General features: G+C 39.6%; 1 long non-coding RNA gene across 1 annotated transcript; it reads right to left on the bottom strand.

Moving 5' to 3' along the window:
• Positions 1–226: 226 nt before the first annotated feature.
• LOC147581071 (uncharacterized) lies at positions 227–926 on the bottom strand. The gene is made up of 2 exons (XR_015250831.1): positions 744–926; positions 227–660 (listed from the first exon to the last, which is right to left on the bottom strand). It is a non-coding gene; the product is annotated as an uncharacterized LOC147581071 (long non-coding RNA).
• Positions 927–16,356: the final 15,430 nt, after the last annotated feature.

A 16,356-nucleotide genomic window follows, 5' to 3' on the forward strand; every position in this document is an offset into this window, starting at 1 on the left:
CTGTCATTATTTGTTTTTGTAATTTGGAACATTGCTTTCTAATGGGGTGAGAAGACCTAAGGATTAACAAATTAAATCATGGAAAAGAGCTTTGCAAACAATAGAGTCTTTTATTTATTTATTTACCAGTTAAATTCCAGTATTGTCAACATCTAGTGTTATATTAGTTTTAGGTGTACAATATAGTGACTCAAAAATTCTATACATTACTCAGTGCTCATCATGATAAGTGTAATAGAGTCCTATTTATTTCTTTCATCTCAAGTAACATGAAACAATCATTTACATGAGTGGAAGAATAATATAACATTAAGGATATGGAAGAGAAGTATTTTATTGCATGAAAACTAATAATACTCTTGAGGATAAAGTAAGAGAGGAGGAGAAAGGACGGTGTGCAGGGAGGGAGATGGAGGAAGGGAACAGGGAAGACAGGAGCAAAAAGGAAGATGGGGAAGAAAGGAAGGCACATGGATACAAGTAGACCAGGTCCACAGAGAGAGACACGGGGTGGGTAGTGCTTAGGCACACAGCAGGCAAGAACTTCAGAACATCCCTCATTTGTTCACTTTCTCCCGACAACTTCTCTTCTTCCATCGCTGGCCCTGTCTCCAAGGTTCTGAGCTGGGCATTTCTCGTTCTTCTCCAAATCAGGAGAACCTAGGGGTTATATTTAGGTCATAGTTCACATGATAAGACTCTCAACAGCCTATGAATAGATAGCAATCTTAGGAATTGCCTACTTTTCAAAAGGCTCCATACATGTATAATTTTACTGCAAAGACATTTCACTTCTCAAAGCACCTTCATATCTACCATCTCCTTTGAGCTTCCAGTTATGTAGAACAAGCATTCTTACTCTCACTGTGCAGATAGAAGAGGAGAAATGGTTGTAAGGTCTTCCTGAGTAAATGATATCCATTTACCAAAAGACCATCTGTGGCCATTATGATGTCACACTGGTAGAAACTTGAGGATATGAGAGGATCAGATGTCTGGAGAGTGAGTAGAAACTATCTCAAGTCTTGATAAAAAGCAATAACATTTTAAAATCAATGATTATATAACCTATCCCTGTTTTTTCTTTGGGGGAAAGTACAGTTTATTATAGTGTAAAGGGTATTAGGATAAGTCAAAAGATCTGAATTTTAATAGTAATAATGATATTATTAGCTAATAAAAATAGCTACATTTAGTAAACATTTATGCCAGACACTGTGTTAAACCCCTTATGTGTTATTTCCATTCCCCTCTACTGCAACTGTATGAGGTCAGCACTGTTTTTTGGTAAGTAATAGAGCTAAGGTGTAGGGAACTTAAGTAATTTGGCCAAGTGTTTTAGCTCAGGTTCTATATCACTCAAACTATTTATAACTTCTTTGGGTCTCTTATTTCCTTACAAATTACATTTGTAATTTCTAAGACGACTTGAAAAAGAATCAAGATATAGTTTGTTCATCAAAGGAAGACAGTCTGATACACAATGTCAGGGGTTGCTAAACTTTTTCCGTAAAGAACCAGACACGAAACATTTCCAGCTTTTCAGGCCATACCAGTTCTGTCACAACTCCCCAGCTCTGCCGATGTGGAGCAGAAGCTGTCATGACAATACCCAGGACAAGGATGGCTGGGTTCCAATCCAAGTTTATTATGGACCCTGACATCTGAATTTGGTGTAACTGTCACATGTCACAAAGTATTACTGCTCTTTATTTTTTTCAAGTAGTTAACAATATAACTATTATTCTTAGCTTACAAGCCATACACAACAGGCAGGGTGATTAATTTGGCCTGCGGGCCAGATTTACAGAACTTCACTTTGTGCAAAGATGTCACAGATATATACGTCCACAGAAAAGTTTTCCTAGAAAAGAGTTGCATCTACAAAACAGACATGATTGATAACATTATTTCTAAACGATCAGGAAGGAAATATTTTTCGAGTAGAAGAAACTATTTCATCTATTCTTAACAATAACCACTGCCTCTGCAGTGCCTTATACTTGTGATATGTGCCATGTTAGAAGGCAATGCTGGAGGGGCGCCTGAGTGGCTCAGTCGGTTAAGCAGCTGACTCTTGGTTTAGACTCAGGTCATGATCTCACCACTCGAGAGATCAAGTCCCAAGGTAGGCTCTGCGCTGATAGCTTGGAGCCTGCTTGGGATTCTCTCTTTCTCCCTCTCTCTCTCTGCCCCTCGCATGTGCACATATACTCTCTCTCAAATTAAAGAAATAATTTTTTTAAAAGAAAGAATTGCTGGAACACATAAGAGCCTATATATCCTGGGACTAGATGGGGTGGATTCACTAGAAGCTAAGACCAAATTGATCCCAAAACAAGCCCCAGAAAAAGACTTCTAGGTAAAGAAAGCATTGTCGCTAAATTCAGAAAGAGTTGTTTTTTTTTTTAAATAAAAGCATTAAACAGGCATTTAATTAAATTAATGGATAGCTTTTTGAGCATCTCTAATTATGGGTCTTATTCTCCTCAAGGTAGTCAGGCTCCTGGCAGCAGCAGACAAACAGGTTTGGAGGCAGTGTCAGTAGAAGTGATCGTGAATATACTGTCCTCGATGATTTTATCTCCATACATAGTCTCCTTGATGATCTCCCAGTCATTAGCACCTCAGATTACAATATCTGGAAACAAAAATGCCCATCAGCACCCTCTAATCCATGCGCATGCAGGCTCCTGTGCACATGCACATGTTTTGGGAGATGAGCTCTTGGCTGGAGTTCATTCATTGTATTGGCTTCATTAATCTCTTGGGCATTCTGGTATGAGAATTCTTTTCATCTTTTGATACCCTGGCCAACAGCATTGGTTTGTGGCCATCTACTACTGTACCTGTAAATATATTATAAAGGCATTAGATTTAGGATGTCCTATTAGCCTTAAAAACAGGTCTCATTCCTGGAGGGAGTGGCTAACGGAAAGGTATCTCCCCCAGAAAGCGTTCAATGCCAGGGTCTGTCATCTGTGGAAGAAGCAGGAAACAGGAATCTGAATTCTGTCTCATCCCACAGAACGGTCTTATTTTTCCTGGACCAAGCCCTCTAATGGCCTCATGACTTTGAAGAGGAAGGGTGCCAGGTGAGTGCTCTTGTGGGGTAAACACAAGAATGGAGCCTCAGCAGGAAGGAAGGTCAAGCGTACATTTTGTTCAAGCAGGCCACATCTTTTTTATTTTTTTAAGTTTATTTATTTTGAGATAGAGAGAGAGAGAGAGAGTGAGTGAGGATGAGCTGGGGAGGGGCAGAGAGAGAGAGGGGACCAAGGATCCAAAGCAGGCTCTTTGCCCACAGCAGAGAGGGGCTTGAACTCACAAACATGAGATTGTTACCTGAGCTGAAGTTGGATGCTCAACTGACTGAGCCACGAAGGCGCCCTCAGCGGGGCACATCTTATAAGCAGATTATGGTACTCTTTGTTAGGCTCTTTCTTTATTTGTTTTATTACCCCGGACTTTGGCAAATTCTGATTTAAATGTTCCAGACTTACTTTAGGATTGCTGTGAGTTTTAAAAGCAAACGTGTCAAAGCCAAGGTGTTAAAAGGGGAGCAGTGCCCCCCTGAGGCCAGCTCCTGGTGGCAGCAGTAACCAGTGAGGTCCCCAAGGGACTGTGCAATGCATCTGTGGAGACTCACCCTCTTGTACCACTCCTGCAAGATTGGGAATTGGTATAAGATGGGGAAGGTCGTCTTCATTTTATAGCCTTCAAAATTTCTAAACTCTTTTGTAGAGAAGCATTCTTATGTAGTAAGTATGAGATGATAGCATGTAGATTAGGCATAGGCTGGAGTCTGTGTGACCTCAAGCAAGTTACTCTACCTCTCTGTGCTTCAGTTTCCTCAATGGCCAAATATGTATAAGCGTACCTTTCTGAAATGACTTATTCAAAGGATTCAATAAGTTAGTATATAAACATACCTACCATGGTGCCTGGCTCATAGTACATCCTCAGTACAAGTTTCCTGGTATTACTGTAGTATCTCTTTTTTTATCTGCCTGATTAAATGGGACAAAATGATCTTCTTCTCTCAGTCTTCTGACTTACTGTAAAATTAGTAAACTGTGGTAAAGCTGTGGACATCAGCCCCTAAGATCCTAGCGCCAGGCCAGGCACCGTGAAAACTCCTGAAGAATTTTACAACACGGTTCTTGTTCTCTGGGTGCTTATAAGCAAATGGGGAAGGCTGACGTGTGAGTTTAATGGTGGCCACATGGTGTGATAGCCTTGATGGTGTTGGACAGGGGTTTTTTCAGCCTCGCTCAGGCTCGATTTCCTCTTTTGCAAAATGGGGATTATAATAGTAACTACCTCATGGGGTTGTTACGAGAACTGAACAGGTTAATACAAGTGAAGTGCTTACAACAGTGCGGATGTGTGGTAGATGCTGGGCGTCAGCATATGTTACCATGAAGCGGTGCGTGGACGATGATGTGCCAACTGGTACAGCAGAGGTCCAAGGAGAGGTCGTTGTATGCTAGAGCAATGACAGAGTCTTCATGAATGCAATAAGGCTTGAACTGAGGATGTGGGTTGGGTGGGACTGGGACAGGCAAAGACAAGTTGAGGAAGGAATAATATTACCAGAAACACGAAGAAGGAAATTGACAGGGACGTTTGTGATTAGACTGCCGTATTAATTCCTGCATGACAGAACCCTCTTTGAGAATTGCAGTATGTAATAAATGTATTTAAGTGAATATCTTATGACTTGCAAAATGAATATTCAGAAGAAATGAATATCTTCTGACTTGCAAAACAGATTGGGTACTCTGAGTTACTTCTCTTTAAAAGTGATTTATGTCAATTTCTCGGATTCTACAGAATTCTATAGAATTGTTGGTCTGGAACTAGCTTATGCAGTTACGTAGTTGCGGGGAGAAGTGGAAGAATTTGTAGCTGTAGGATCCTGTTTTGACAGCAGATGGCTCCCTTACATATAGGTAAGAAAAGTGGCATGATGGTCTACATAGGAATCCTTTCCATCATTTGTGTGGTTATCACTTATTGTATATCATTGAGGCTGAATTTGGAAGTAATCCTTCTCAGTGTTTTTTGTTTGTTTGTTTGTTTGTTTGTTTGTTTGAAAGATGATATTAAAGCAGCAGGACGAGCTTCCTTCTTAGGAGCTCTGCTTACCTCTGAGGATAACAACCTGATTATTATTCTTTCTGAGAATGAAAAGTCACACACTTGGCAATACTTATTCCCTTAATTCCCTCATAGAGGTTGTTGCTCAGCCTCAATAGTACCTCACTTATACATGCTGTAGACAGCACAAATTTGGTCTTCCAGCCATTCCAACGTGTTTTAGTGATAACACTGATCACACACCAGGAAATTTTCATTTCACCCTCTCTCGACATTTAGACTCCACAAACCTCAGCTTCATCTCACTCAGTATCAGAAGTAATAGCACTACTCTCTCTTTCCACCACGTGGGCCTTGGTAGAAACACTTGGTAAACTCAGCCCCATCCTGGTCAGCTTGGCACATTTTCCCATACTATTTCTCCACGTCAGTTTGACCTTTGCTAGTGTCTTTTGCTTGGCGTACTGCTGGGGAAAGTACACAAATGGAGCAAATCTGGGTCATTGCAGATTTAAAATAACAGGATTACAGTGTTGGGAGCTTACTTAGGGCTCCCCTTTTTTGTGGCTTTCTAAAATGAGGAAACAAGAAAGGTTACCTGGTCCATCAATTTCACCTTTGCCTCCGCAGGCCAGTCTTAGGTCTCCCTTCCCTGCACATACCCTATCGAATCTCTTATTTATTCCATGAGCTGCACCCAGAATGTTTTATATAGGATAGGCTGGGGCAGCAACATACTGGAAGGAGCTGAGGACTTGCCTAGAAGCTATATTCACATAGCACACTCCTCTTTCTACTTAGATGTGTTTATTAAGGAAGTAAGATGAATCTAACGCTCTTGTCTCTAAGCCACCCCTTGTTTCCACTACTGTACTGTGCTCCTTGGCCTCCCTGCCCAACATGGTAATTGTCAAGTTTGTTTCAATGAGGGATGGAGAATATGAGGCTGGAGTGTGTGGAGCAGAGTATTTCCTCACCACGGCACTCTCTGTTCTCACCCTCTCAGTCTTTTCAACCCTTAACCTTTACTGAATCATAAAACTCTTTGAGGATCTGATAAAACCATGACCCCTCTCTCCAAAAAAAAATGCCCACGTACACAGCAGTTTGAATATAGTATCAGGTCCATACAGCCTTAGAAGTTCCCTATGCACCTCTGATTAAAACTCTGTCTTAGAAAAAGAGATATTTTTTTCCTTCAGAAACAAAAACAAACAAAAAACACAAAAAACCAAAATGGGGCACCTGGGGGGCTCAGTCGGTTAAGCATCCGACTTTGGCTCAGGTCATGATCTCACGGTCTGTGAGTTTGAGCCCCGCGTCAGGCTCTGTGCTGACTGCTCAGAGCCCAGAGCCTGTTTCAGATTCTGTGTCTCCCTCTCTCTCTGCCCCTCCCCCGCTCATGCTCTGTCTCTCTCTCTCTCTGTCAAAAATAAATAAACATTTAAAAAAATAAAAACAAACAAACAAAAACAAACAAAAACACCTAACCATTCTACCTGCTGTATCACATTCTTTCTTTATGATGTTTTCTTTTCTTTTTTTTTTAACAGTTTTTTGTAATGTTTTATTTATTTTTGAGACAGAGAGAGAGACAGAGCATGAGCAGGGGAGGGGCAGAGAGAGAGCGAGACACAGAATCCAAAGCAGGATCCAGGCCCCCAACTGTCAGCACAGGGCCAGACGCAGCTCGAACTCACGAACCGTGAGACCATGACCTGAGCTGAAGTCGGACACTCAACCGACTGAGCCACCCAGGCACCCCTGATGTTTTCTTTTCTTACGATAATTGTTAGCACAGGATCTTCCAAGGGCTTTCTGTATCTTAAATAACCGGATGATCACAAGGACCATTTGGTCAGTAGGCACTGTTGTACAGATTAGAAAAGTAAGACCCACAGAGTTCAAGTAACTTTTCCAAGTTCATGTCCAAAGCCTTAATCACTCCACTCTATTTATGTGTTTCTTTTCTAGCATATTCAGCTTGTAGGTTTAAATGAGCAGATGCTATCCAAAAAGTCCATGTATTAATTTCCTAGGGCTGCGGTAATAAATTCACATGAACTGAGTAACTTAAAACAACAGAAATTTATTCTGTCACAGCTTTTAGAGCTCAGAAGTCTAAAGTAAAGGTATCATCAGGCCCCACTACCTCTGGAAGCTTTAGGAGAAAACCTGTTCCTTGCCTGTTCCATCTTCTGGAGATTGCTGGCATCCTTGGCTTGTAGCTACATCTCTCTGTGCTCCCTCTTCACATTGCTTTCTCCTCATTGTGTCTGTGTTCTCTTCCTTTGCCTCTCTCTTATAAGGATACTTGGAATGGTGTTTAGGGCCCACCTGGATAATCCAGGAGAATCTCCTCACTCACTCCTCACTCAGGGTCCTTAACTTAATTACATCTGCAAAGACTCTTTTTCCAAATAAGATAACATTGATAGGTTCCAGAGCTAAAAGGCCAAGACTGGATGATAATATATGTAAACAGTTTTTAACTGGGTGAATGACAGCACCTCAAGAACACACATAATAGATTAATTTCAGCCTTGAGAGAGGTTTCCAGAGCAGTGTTTCTCAACTGTGGCTACACACTATAACCACTTGGGCATCTTGGAGAAATACCAGTGGAACCTATACCAGACCAGTTGATTCAGAATCTCTGGGAGTGGGGCTTGAGCATCAGTACTTTTCCAATGGCCCTCAAATTAATAAAAGATATGCAAAACATATGCACAGGAAACTATAAAATATTATTGAGAGAAATTAAAGAACTAAGTAAATAGAAAAATATATGATGCTCATGCATTGAAAGACCCAATATTATAAAGAGGTTAAAGATTAATTTATAGATTCTAGTTGATCTATGGAAACCAAAAAATATCTAACCAGTATTTTTGTGAAAATTAACAAAATTACACTAAGTTTTATATGGAAGGGCAAAGAGCTAAAAATAACCAATATAATCTTAAAGAAGAACAATGGTTGTTTTGTTCTTACCAATATCTATTACAGAGCTACAATAATTAATACAGTATGGTATTGTGGCAAGGATGGATAAAAGACTAGAATACAGGTCCATAATAGCACATTTACACCTACTGACTTGTGGTAAAGGAGACACTGCAATATGATGAAGAGGAATGATCTTTTTAAATAAATGGTGTAAGACCAACTGGATATCCATATGGGGTGGGGGTGGGGGTAGGGAAGAATATTTGCTTCTACTTCACACCAATGACCAAAATCAGTTCACAGTATAGCAGAGATCTAAATGAGAAAGGCACAACAGTAAAGCTTCTAAAAGGCAACTTAAAATATCTTCATGACTTTGGTGGTAGGTAAGCTTTTCTTAAATAGAACATAAAGTGTACTAACTGTAGAGAAAAAGATTGATAAATTAACCTCATTAAACTTAAATGTTTTGAAATTGACTGTGGTACCTGCTACCAACTTCTTATGATAGATTTTTCAGTTCATATTCTATTTTTATTTTCCAAATTCCTCACCCTCCTCTGCCTTCTCTCTTTCAGACTTTGTTCTCATCACAAAGATCCTACCCTGATCCTACCTTTTCTCATAATTTATTCTTCATTTCCTTGTTTGGGGAATTTCTGTAATGTTAAAGGGTTTCTAATCTGTTCTTCTGAGCCAAATAACTTTGTTATTACCATATCAAAAATTTGGATTTACTAGTGACAAGAAAATTGTGGTATATCCATACAATGAAATATTAATCAGTAAGAAGTGGGAATGAACTATTGATGAACACAACAACATGGATGAATCTCAAGACAATTATGCTATCTGAAAAAAAATAGAAAAGCAAAAAATACATATTGTATGATTCCATTTATATAAACATCTAGAAAATGCAAACTAATCTATTGAGACAGAAAGCAGATAAATGGTTGCCTGGGATGGAAGCAGGAGGGAACTTGGGGCAGAGGGGCTGATGATATGTTCATTATCTTGATTGTGCTTATGGTTACCTGGTTACATGCAATTTATTGTACCAGAAGTCTTCAGCAATTCTAATATTGGTTAAAAAATTATAAGTGTCAGTAAATTATGACATTTTTGGTATTTTAAGTCATGTTTATTACTCCGTCAACAACATAGCTGATCTATTTTTTAAAGTGTCTAATACACAAGTGTATCATTCTCCATTAGAATCAAAGACAGAATTTGTATATAATGCTAAAAAGATGGGGAATTCCTTGCTGGATATGGTATTTTTCTATTAGTTACTTTTTCTTTTTTTTTTTTATTTTTATTTAAAAAAAAATTTTTTTTTTAACGTTTATTTATTTTTGAGACACAGAGAGACAGAGCATGAACGGGGGAGGGGCAGAGAGAGAGGGAGACACAGAATCAGAAGCAGGCTCCAGGCTCCGAGCCATCAGCCCAGAGCCCGACGCGGGGCTCGAACTCACGGACCGCGAGATCGTGACCCGGGCTGAAGTCGGACGCTTAACGGACTGAGCCACCCAGGCGCCCCTAGTTACTTTTTCAAAGTGTGTGTCTCTGGACCACTTGAACTAGAATAGCCTGGAGTGTTTGTCAAAATGCAAATTCCTATACCAGGAATAGCAGGGAGCTTCCTTAACCAAAAAAAAGGGGGGAGTATTTATTTTCAGCAAATACTATAATTAATGTGATAATATAAGCATTACTCTGAAAATGATGGAACTCAGTATTACCAATACTACACTTCAACATCTAACCAGAAGGCCAAATTAGAATAGTAAAAGATGAAAAGACAAGAAAGTAATGGAATAACTGATGGTACCTTACTTTCAGACTTACTACAAGCCTATAGTAAACAAGACAGTGTGGTATTGGTCAAAGAATAGACAGATCAATGGAATAGAATAGAGATACCAGCAATATTGATCCGCACAAATGTAGTCAGCTGATCTTTGACCAAAGGAGCAAGTACAATTCAAAGGAGAAAGGATAATCTTTTCCACAAATGTGCTGGAATAACTGGACATCCAGAAACATAAAAACGAGCCAACAAATACAAACCTTAAACCTGTCACAAAAATTAACTCAAAATGGATCATAGACCTAACTGTACAAAACTGTAAGACCTCCTTGAGGATAACATGGGGAAAAAAAAAAACAATCTGTGTGCCCTTGAGTTTGGCAATCACTTTCTAAATAAAACATCAAAAGCACAATCCATGAAAGAAAAAATTGGTAAGTTGGACTTAATTAAAATTAAGAACTCTATTCTGCAAAAGAGCTGATTAAGAGCATGAAAAGACAACCATAGACTGGAACAGTCTTTGCAAAACACATATCTGATAAAACAACAACAACAACAACAACTATTTCTCAAAATATACAAAGAATTCTTGAAACTCAACAGCAAGAAAACAAACAACTTGATTTTTATTTAAAATTTATTTATTTTTGATAGAGAGCGTGCATGAGAGGGAGAAGGGCAGAGAGAGGGAGGGAAAAAGAGAATCCCAAGCAGGCTCCAAGCTGTCAGTGCAGAGCCCAACTTGGGGCTTGATCTCACGAACTGAGAGATCATGACTTGAGGCAAAACCAAGAGTCAGATGCTTAACTGAGCCACCCAGGTATCCCAAACAACTCAATTTTTTAAATGGACACAAAATATGAATAGACACCTCACAAAAACAGATATCCAGATAACAAACAACATTTGAAAAGATGTTTAACATATAGTCATTAAGGAGTTGCAAAACTAAAGCAGTAAGATACTATTACACACCTTTTAGAATGGGGAACATCCAAAATATTGACAATATCAAGTGCACGTGAAAATGTGGAGCACATGGAACTCTCATTCATTGCTGGTGAGAATGCAAAATGGTACAGCAACCTTGGAAGATAGTATGGCAGGTGTTTTTTTGAAAATTAAACATAGTCTTATGAGTCTGTAATTTCACTCTTTAGTATTTACCTAAAGGAGTGGAAATTCTTTTTTTTTTCAAATTTTTAGTTAAATTCTAGTTAGTTAACATACAATGCAATATTGTTTTCAGGAGTAGAATTCAGTGATTCCTCACTTACATAAAATACCCAGTGCTCATCAGAACAAGTGCCCTCCTTAATGCCCATCACCCATCTAGCCCATTCCCCAACCACTTCTCTCCATCAACCCTCAGTTTGTTCTCTGTCTTTGAGTCTTTTATGATTTATTTCCCTCTCTCTCTTTTCCCCCCACTTCGCATATGTTCATCCCTTTTGTTTCTTAAATTCCACATATAAGTGAAATTATATGGTAGTCTTTCTCTGACTGACTTATTTCACTTAGTGTAAGTAATCCCTTTTGAGTTAATTCTAGCTCCATCCATTCATGGCAAATGGCAAGATTTCATTCTTTTTGATGGCTGAATAATATTCCACTATGTATATATACCACATATTCTTTATTCATCAGTCAACGGACATTTCAGCTCTTTCCATAGTTTTGTTATTGTTGATAATGGGGGATGCACGTACCCCTTCACATCTGTATTTTTGTGTCCTTTGGGTAAATACATAATAGTGCAATTGCTGGTTCATAGGGTGGTTCTGTTTTTAGTTTCTTGAGGAACCTCCATACTGTTCTTCAGAGTGGCTGTACCAGTTTGTATTCCCACCAACAGTGCAGGAGGGAACTGTTTTATATCTTCATGGTCAAATGCAGTAGCCACTAGCCACATGTGGTAGGGAAACTGAGGAATTGAATTTTAAATTTCATCTAATTTTAACTAATTTAAATGTAAACAGATCATATGGCTGGTGGCTACCATTCTGGACAGTGCAGGTCTAATGATGAAGAGGCCAGATCAAGAAGGAACTTGCATCCCATGCAAGGGCAACTGGATTTTCTCCTGTAGGTAATGAGAAGTCTCCAAACGGCTGTACATAGGGAATTATACGATCGGCTTTGCCTTTGGGAGTGGAGCAGGCTGGAAGCAAAGGAAACATGTAAGAGATTCCAGTAGTGGACCTCAGAACATGGTAGTTAGGGAAGGGAATGGCTATGAGACACGCTAAAAGGGTAGGATATATAGGCTTAGTGATGGATCTGAGTGTGAAAGATTAAGGAGGGAGAGAAGCAGGGTTACCCAAAGCAGGTTTGGGGCTGCTTAAATTACTGGGCCTGTTAATAAATTAAAGGCAATTCATCCCAATAAAGAATGAAGAGAGCAGGACTGGTTTGGAGAGAAGATTGGTGTTAGAGATAATGAGCTTGGAGTGGAGTGAGAAATCCAGGCGATACATTATCCCTTGAAGTGTGTCAGGAGGAACTGGCAATCCAGCCTGCCCCATCAGAGGGACAATTGAAAGGAAATAATTTTATGGGTCTTTGGCCTTTATTTGGTCATAAGAAGACAGCTGCTGAAAGTGGAATGTAGCTCTTTTATAATTTCAGCAAACCTGGAAGAGGAGCCAAAAAAAATCCCTCCTCACAAAAATGAGGACTTATGGGCTTCAGAGCAAGGTGAGCTCCTTGATAACTGAGAAAATATTCTTCCTTTAATAAAGGTTTAGACTGTACCAAATTAAAGTTCACCTTTGGGAGTCATGCCATAGTTCTCCCCATTGTGGGAGGAAATAACAAAGATGAAATTCAATCTGGAACCAAACCCCACCCCCACCCCCCATGCCTACCTCCAACACCTGGTCTCCTAAGAAGTCTTGTAAGCCTAGGAGTTAGTTAACTCAGCCCCCACCTTCTGAAGCCCAGGTACCACTAGAAACTGTTCAGCTCTAGTTTGAGGCATGGAAGGAAGGGGAGAAGACTGAGGGCAATCTCTTCTTGGGGCTGCGTAAAGGGGTGCTTGGGGATAAGTAGGGCATCCTGAAGCAGGAGAGCCAAAGTAGAGTCAGAAGTTCTTCTGGAGACCTATAATTTAAATGCTTTCTCCTTTCCCTCTGAAACTGTTATTTCCTTCTGAAATTTATCCAACCCTCCAGTAAAGACGTTAAAGACTTCCAAAATTTCTCTTTTTTTCATTCACCCACACCTATACTAACCTTCTTTATCCAAATAATCTGGTGTGACTATTTGATACCAGGCTCTGTTCTTAGGTCCTGGAGATTCCACAAAACATGTTCCCCTGCCTTCAAGGAGCCTATGGTCTAGTAGAAGAGACAGACAAGAAAATAGACTTCCCTAGAGTACTGACAGCTCTGTCAAATGTAAGTACGGTGGAGAAGGGGAATGGGGAGTGATGCTTAATGGGTATGGAACTTTCTTTTGGGAGTGGTGAAAATGTTTTGGAATTAGATAGATGTTAAGGTTTAGGACCCTAAACCTAATATTGTCAGGCCACAGAAAGCTTCAAAATAGACACGACTTCTGGAAACACGGAGAAATTAGCCAGGTGAAGAGGGAAAAGGGACATCATCTAGAGGGAGTAACCTATATGCAAGGGAGGCCAGTGAGTAATCCAACATGGTCAGAAAATGGAAAGAGTGTTCTGTGAGGAGGAGGGAGGCAGTTGCAAGAGCTGAGGTTGGATGGGTGGAGCTGAGATCACATCATGAAAGCCCTTACATGCCATGCCTAGGAGTTTGGACTGCACCCCAAAGCCACTCAGAAGCCTTCATGAGATTTCAAGCAGGAGAATGACACAATAAGATTTATATTTTTAAAATATCATTTTAGTATAGGCAAAGATTTGGAGGGTATAACACCGAAGTCAGGGAGCTCAGTTAGTTGGCTGCTGCAGTAATCCAGACAAGAAAAGATAATTGCTTCAGTTAATTCAAGAGAAGTGGGAATGGAGAGAACTGAATGGATTTGACAGACATTAATGAAGACTTGGTTATAAGTTAAAGATTGGGGAAATGGGTGTGGGAGTGGGTGGGTAAAGACAGGAAGACACTCGCAGTAATATTGTCCACATACACAAAATGGATAAGTAGGGCATATCAGAGTTCATCACAGGGGACTCCCAAGGAATGCTACCCATCTCCAGACTTAGACTTGAGAATCTTGGCCACAGAGCCTATAATAGCAAAGGTTGTTGTGCTTGGATCTTGTTTTCCTGATGAGGATTATAAGGGAAAAATGATTTTAAGAAAGAACCACTACTGCCTTCACTTTTTTTTAGAGGTTTCAATTTCATGATAATAGAATTCACGGGTTTAATTTGTTTCATTTTGTGTTTTTATAATTTTGATTCATCTATAATACATGAAAGAGCAGGACCCCATGCTCGGTTATCTGCAGTAAAAGTTTCAATTTCCCCCTGATTTGTGAAAATCTGATCCTAAGGCTTGTTGTTTGTCTACTGGTTGACTCATGTGATGGACAAAAAGATAGGAAACAAAGAATTAATGCTTTCACTCATCATTTGTTACCTTTAAAAAAATGTTTATTTATTTATTTTTGAGAGAGAGAGCACAGCAGGGAAGGGCAGAGAGAGAGGGAGAGAGAGAAACCCAAGCAGGCACCAAGCTCTCAGTGCAGAGCCTGACATGGGGCTCGAACCCATGAACCATGTGATCATGACCTGAGCCGAAGTTGTAAACTCAACCGACTGAACCACCCAGGTGCCCCTCATCATTTATTGCCTTTAAAGATAGTTTGCAATCATAAAGAAAAGTAGATTTTTAAAAATAATTTTTAAAATTTAATTAATTAATTAATTAATTTATTTATTTAAAGTATGGTTGACATGCAACATTAGTTTCAGGTGTACAACATAATGAATAAATACTTAATACCTCATGAAATACTTACCATGATAAGTGTAGTTATCATCTGCCATGATTTGTCACCATACAACATTATTACAGTATTATTGATTTTTTTCCCTAGGTTATGCTTTGCATACCTGCATACTTGTGACTTACTTGTTTTATAACTGGAAGTTTATACCTCTTAATTCCCTTTACCTACTTCACCCCGTAACATTTTTTCCTCTAGCTTTATTGTAAGGACACAGTATATAATACATACAACATACAAAATACATGTTAATCAACTGTGTTATGGGTAAGTTTCTGGTTAACAGTAGGCTATTAGTAATTAAGTTTTTGCAGAGTCAAAAACTTTCGATTTTTGAGGGAGGAGGTGGGTGTCAGAGCACCCAAAGATGTTCAAGGGTCAACTGTCTTTGCTGTTTCAGAAAAATTGTCAGTAGCCTGTTTAAAAATAAACTTTGTTGATACTGGTTTCTAGTATTGGTTTAATCCCATTTTGTACTTCCACGTCAGTAGGCAGGCCTAATGAACATTACTGTTAAGGAATAAAACCTCATTATCCCAACTTTAGTCATGGGTGTGTCCTTATAATGTGCTTCCTTGAATGTGTGGTTTTCTCTTCTGACATCTTACACCATCCTATTACAGACTTCCTTTAAACAGGGCATGAAGTTAAACTGTGATCCTTTTTATTTAAAAAAAAAAAACCATGTACTTTTATATAAACTCCAACAATACAGCCCCTCCATTTTCTTATCCTCTCCACACTGGACCCTGCCTCCCCTGGCTCCCTTTTAAAGGTGGCACTGACTTGGTTAAGTGACGGACTTTTGATTTGGGCTCAGGTCACGATCTCACCATCTGTGAGTTGGGAGTCCTGAATTTGGCTCTGTGCTGACTTTAAGAAAAATAAAGCTTCAGTTAGTTCACTAGCAAAATAGGTTTATTCAGGAATAACAGATGACTGCAACTTGGGATAAGAGCAGTAGGCAAAAACAACAAACAAAGCAAAGGAACATTATTTAATTGAGAAGGAGGAAGTTGGGAGGGGTTGTTTTGAATAAAAGTCCATTGGAGAAAAGCAAGAGTTTAGGGGGATGAAGGTTTCTCACTGGCTGAGTTGCAGGGGTAGTCAATTTCTTATAGGCTCCAATATACATCTTTCTCTGTTGGGGCCTGTAATTGATGATTCTTTCCTTTCGAGGGTTCTTTTGTTGAAGTGTGTAACTGACAATTCTTCCTATAATTTAATGGTGAAGAGGTAGAGGCTCCCCCTACCAGGCTCCCCTTCTAGTCTCTCAACTGCGCTTTTAGTGAGGTTTCCTTTCATTAATTTTTCACAAAAGTAAATACTTTTTTTTTAGGAAATCTTGTGTTTTGATACAATTAACCACTGAGGTGTAGTGAACCTGTAGTCTACCTCGGGTTTAGGACCTTCCATATTCTGTTTCTGTTTTTAAAATCTCTTGCCCACCCTTCCCGGGAAAATCTGCAGCTTGGGCCCAGCCACGCCTCCCTACGTTGGTCCCACCCATGCCGGCCCCGCCCATGCTGGCCCAGCGTTCCATCTCCATG

The sequence above is a fragment of the Puma concolor genome, chromosome B2 (genome assembly GCF_028749965.1).
Source record: "Puma concolor isolate L17-30 chromosome B2, mPumCon1.1.hap2, whole genome shotgun sequence".
NCBI lineage: Eukaryota > Metazoa > Chordata > Mammalia > Carnivora > Felidae > Puma > Puma concolor.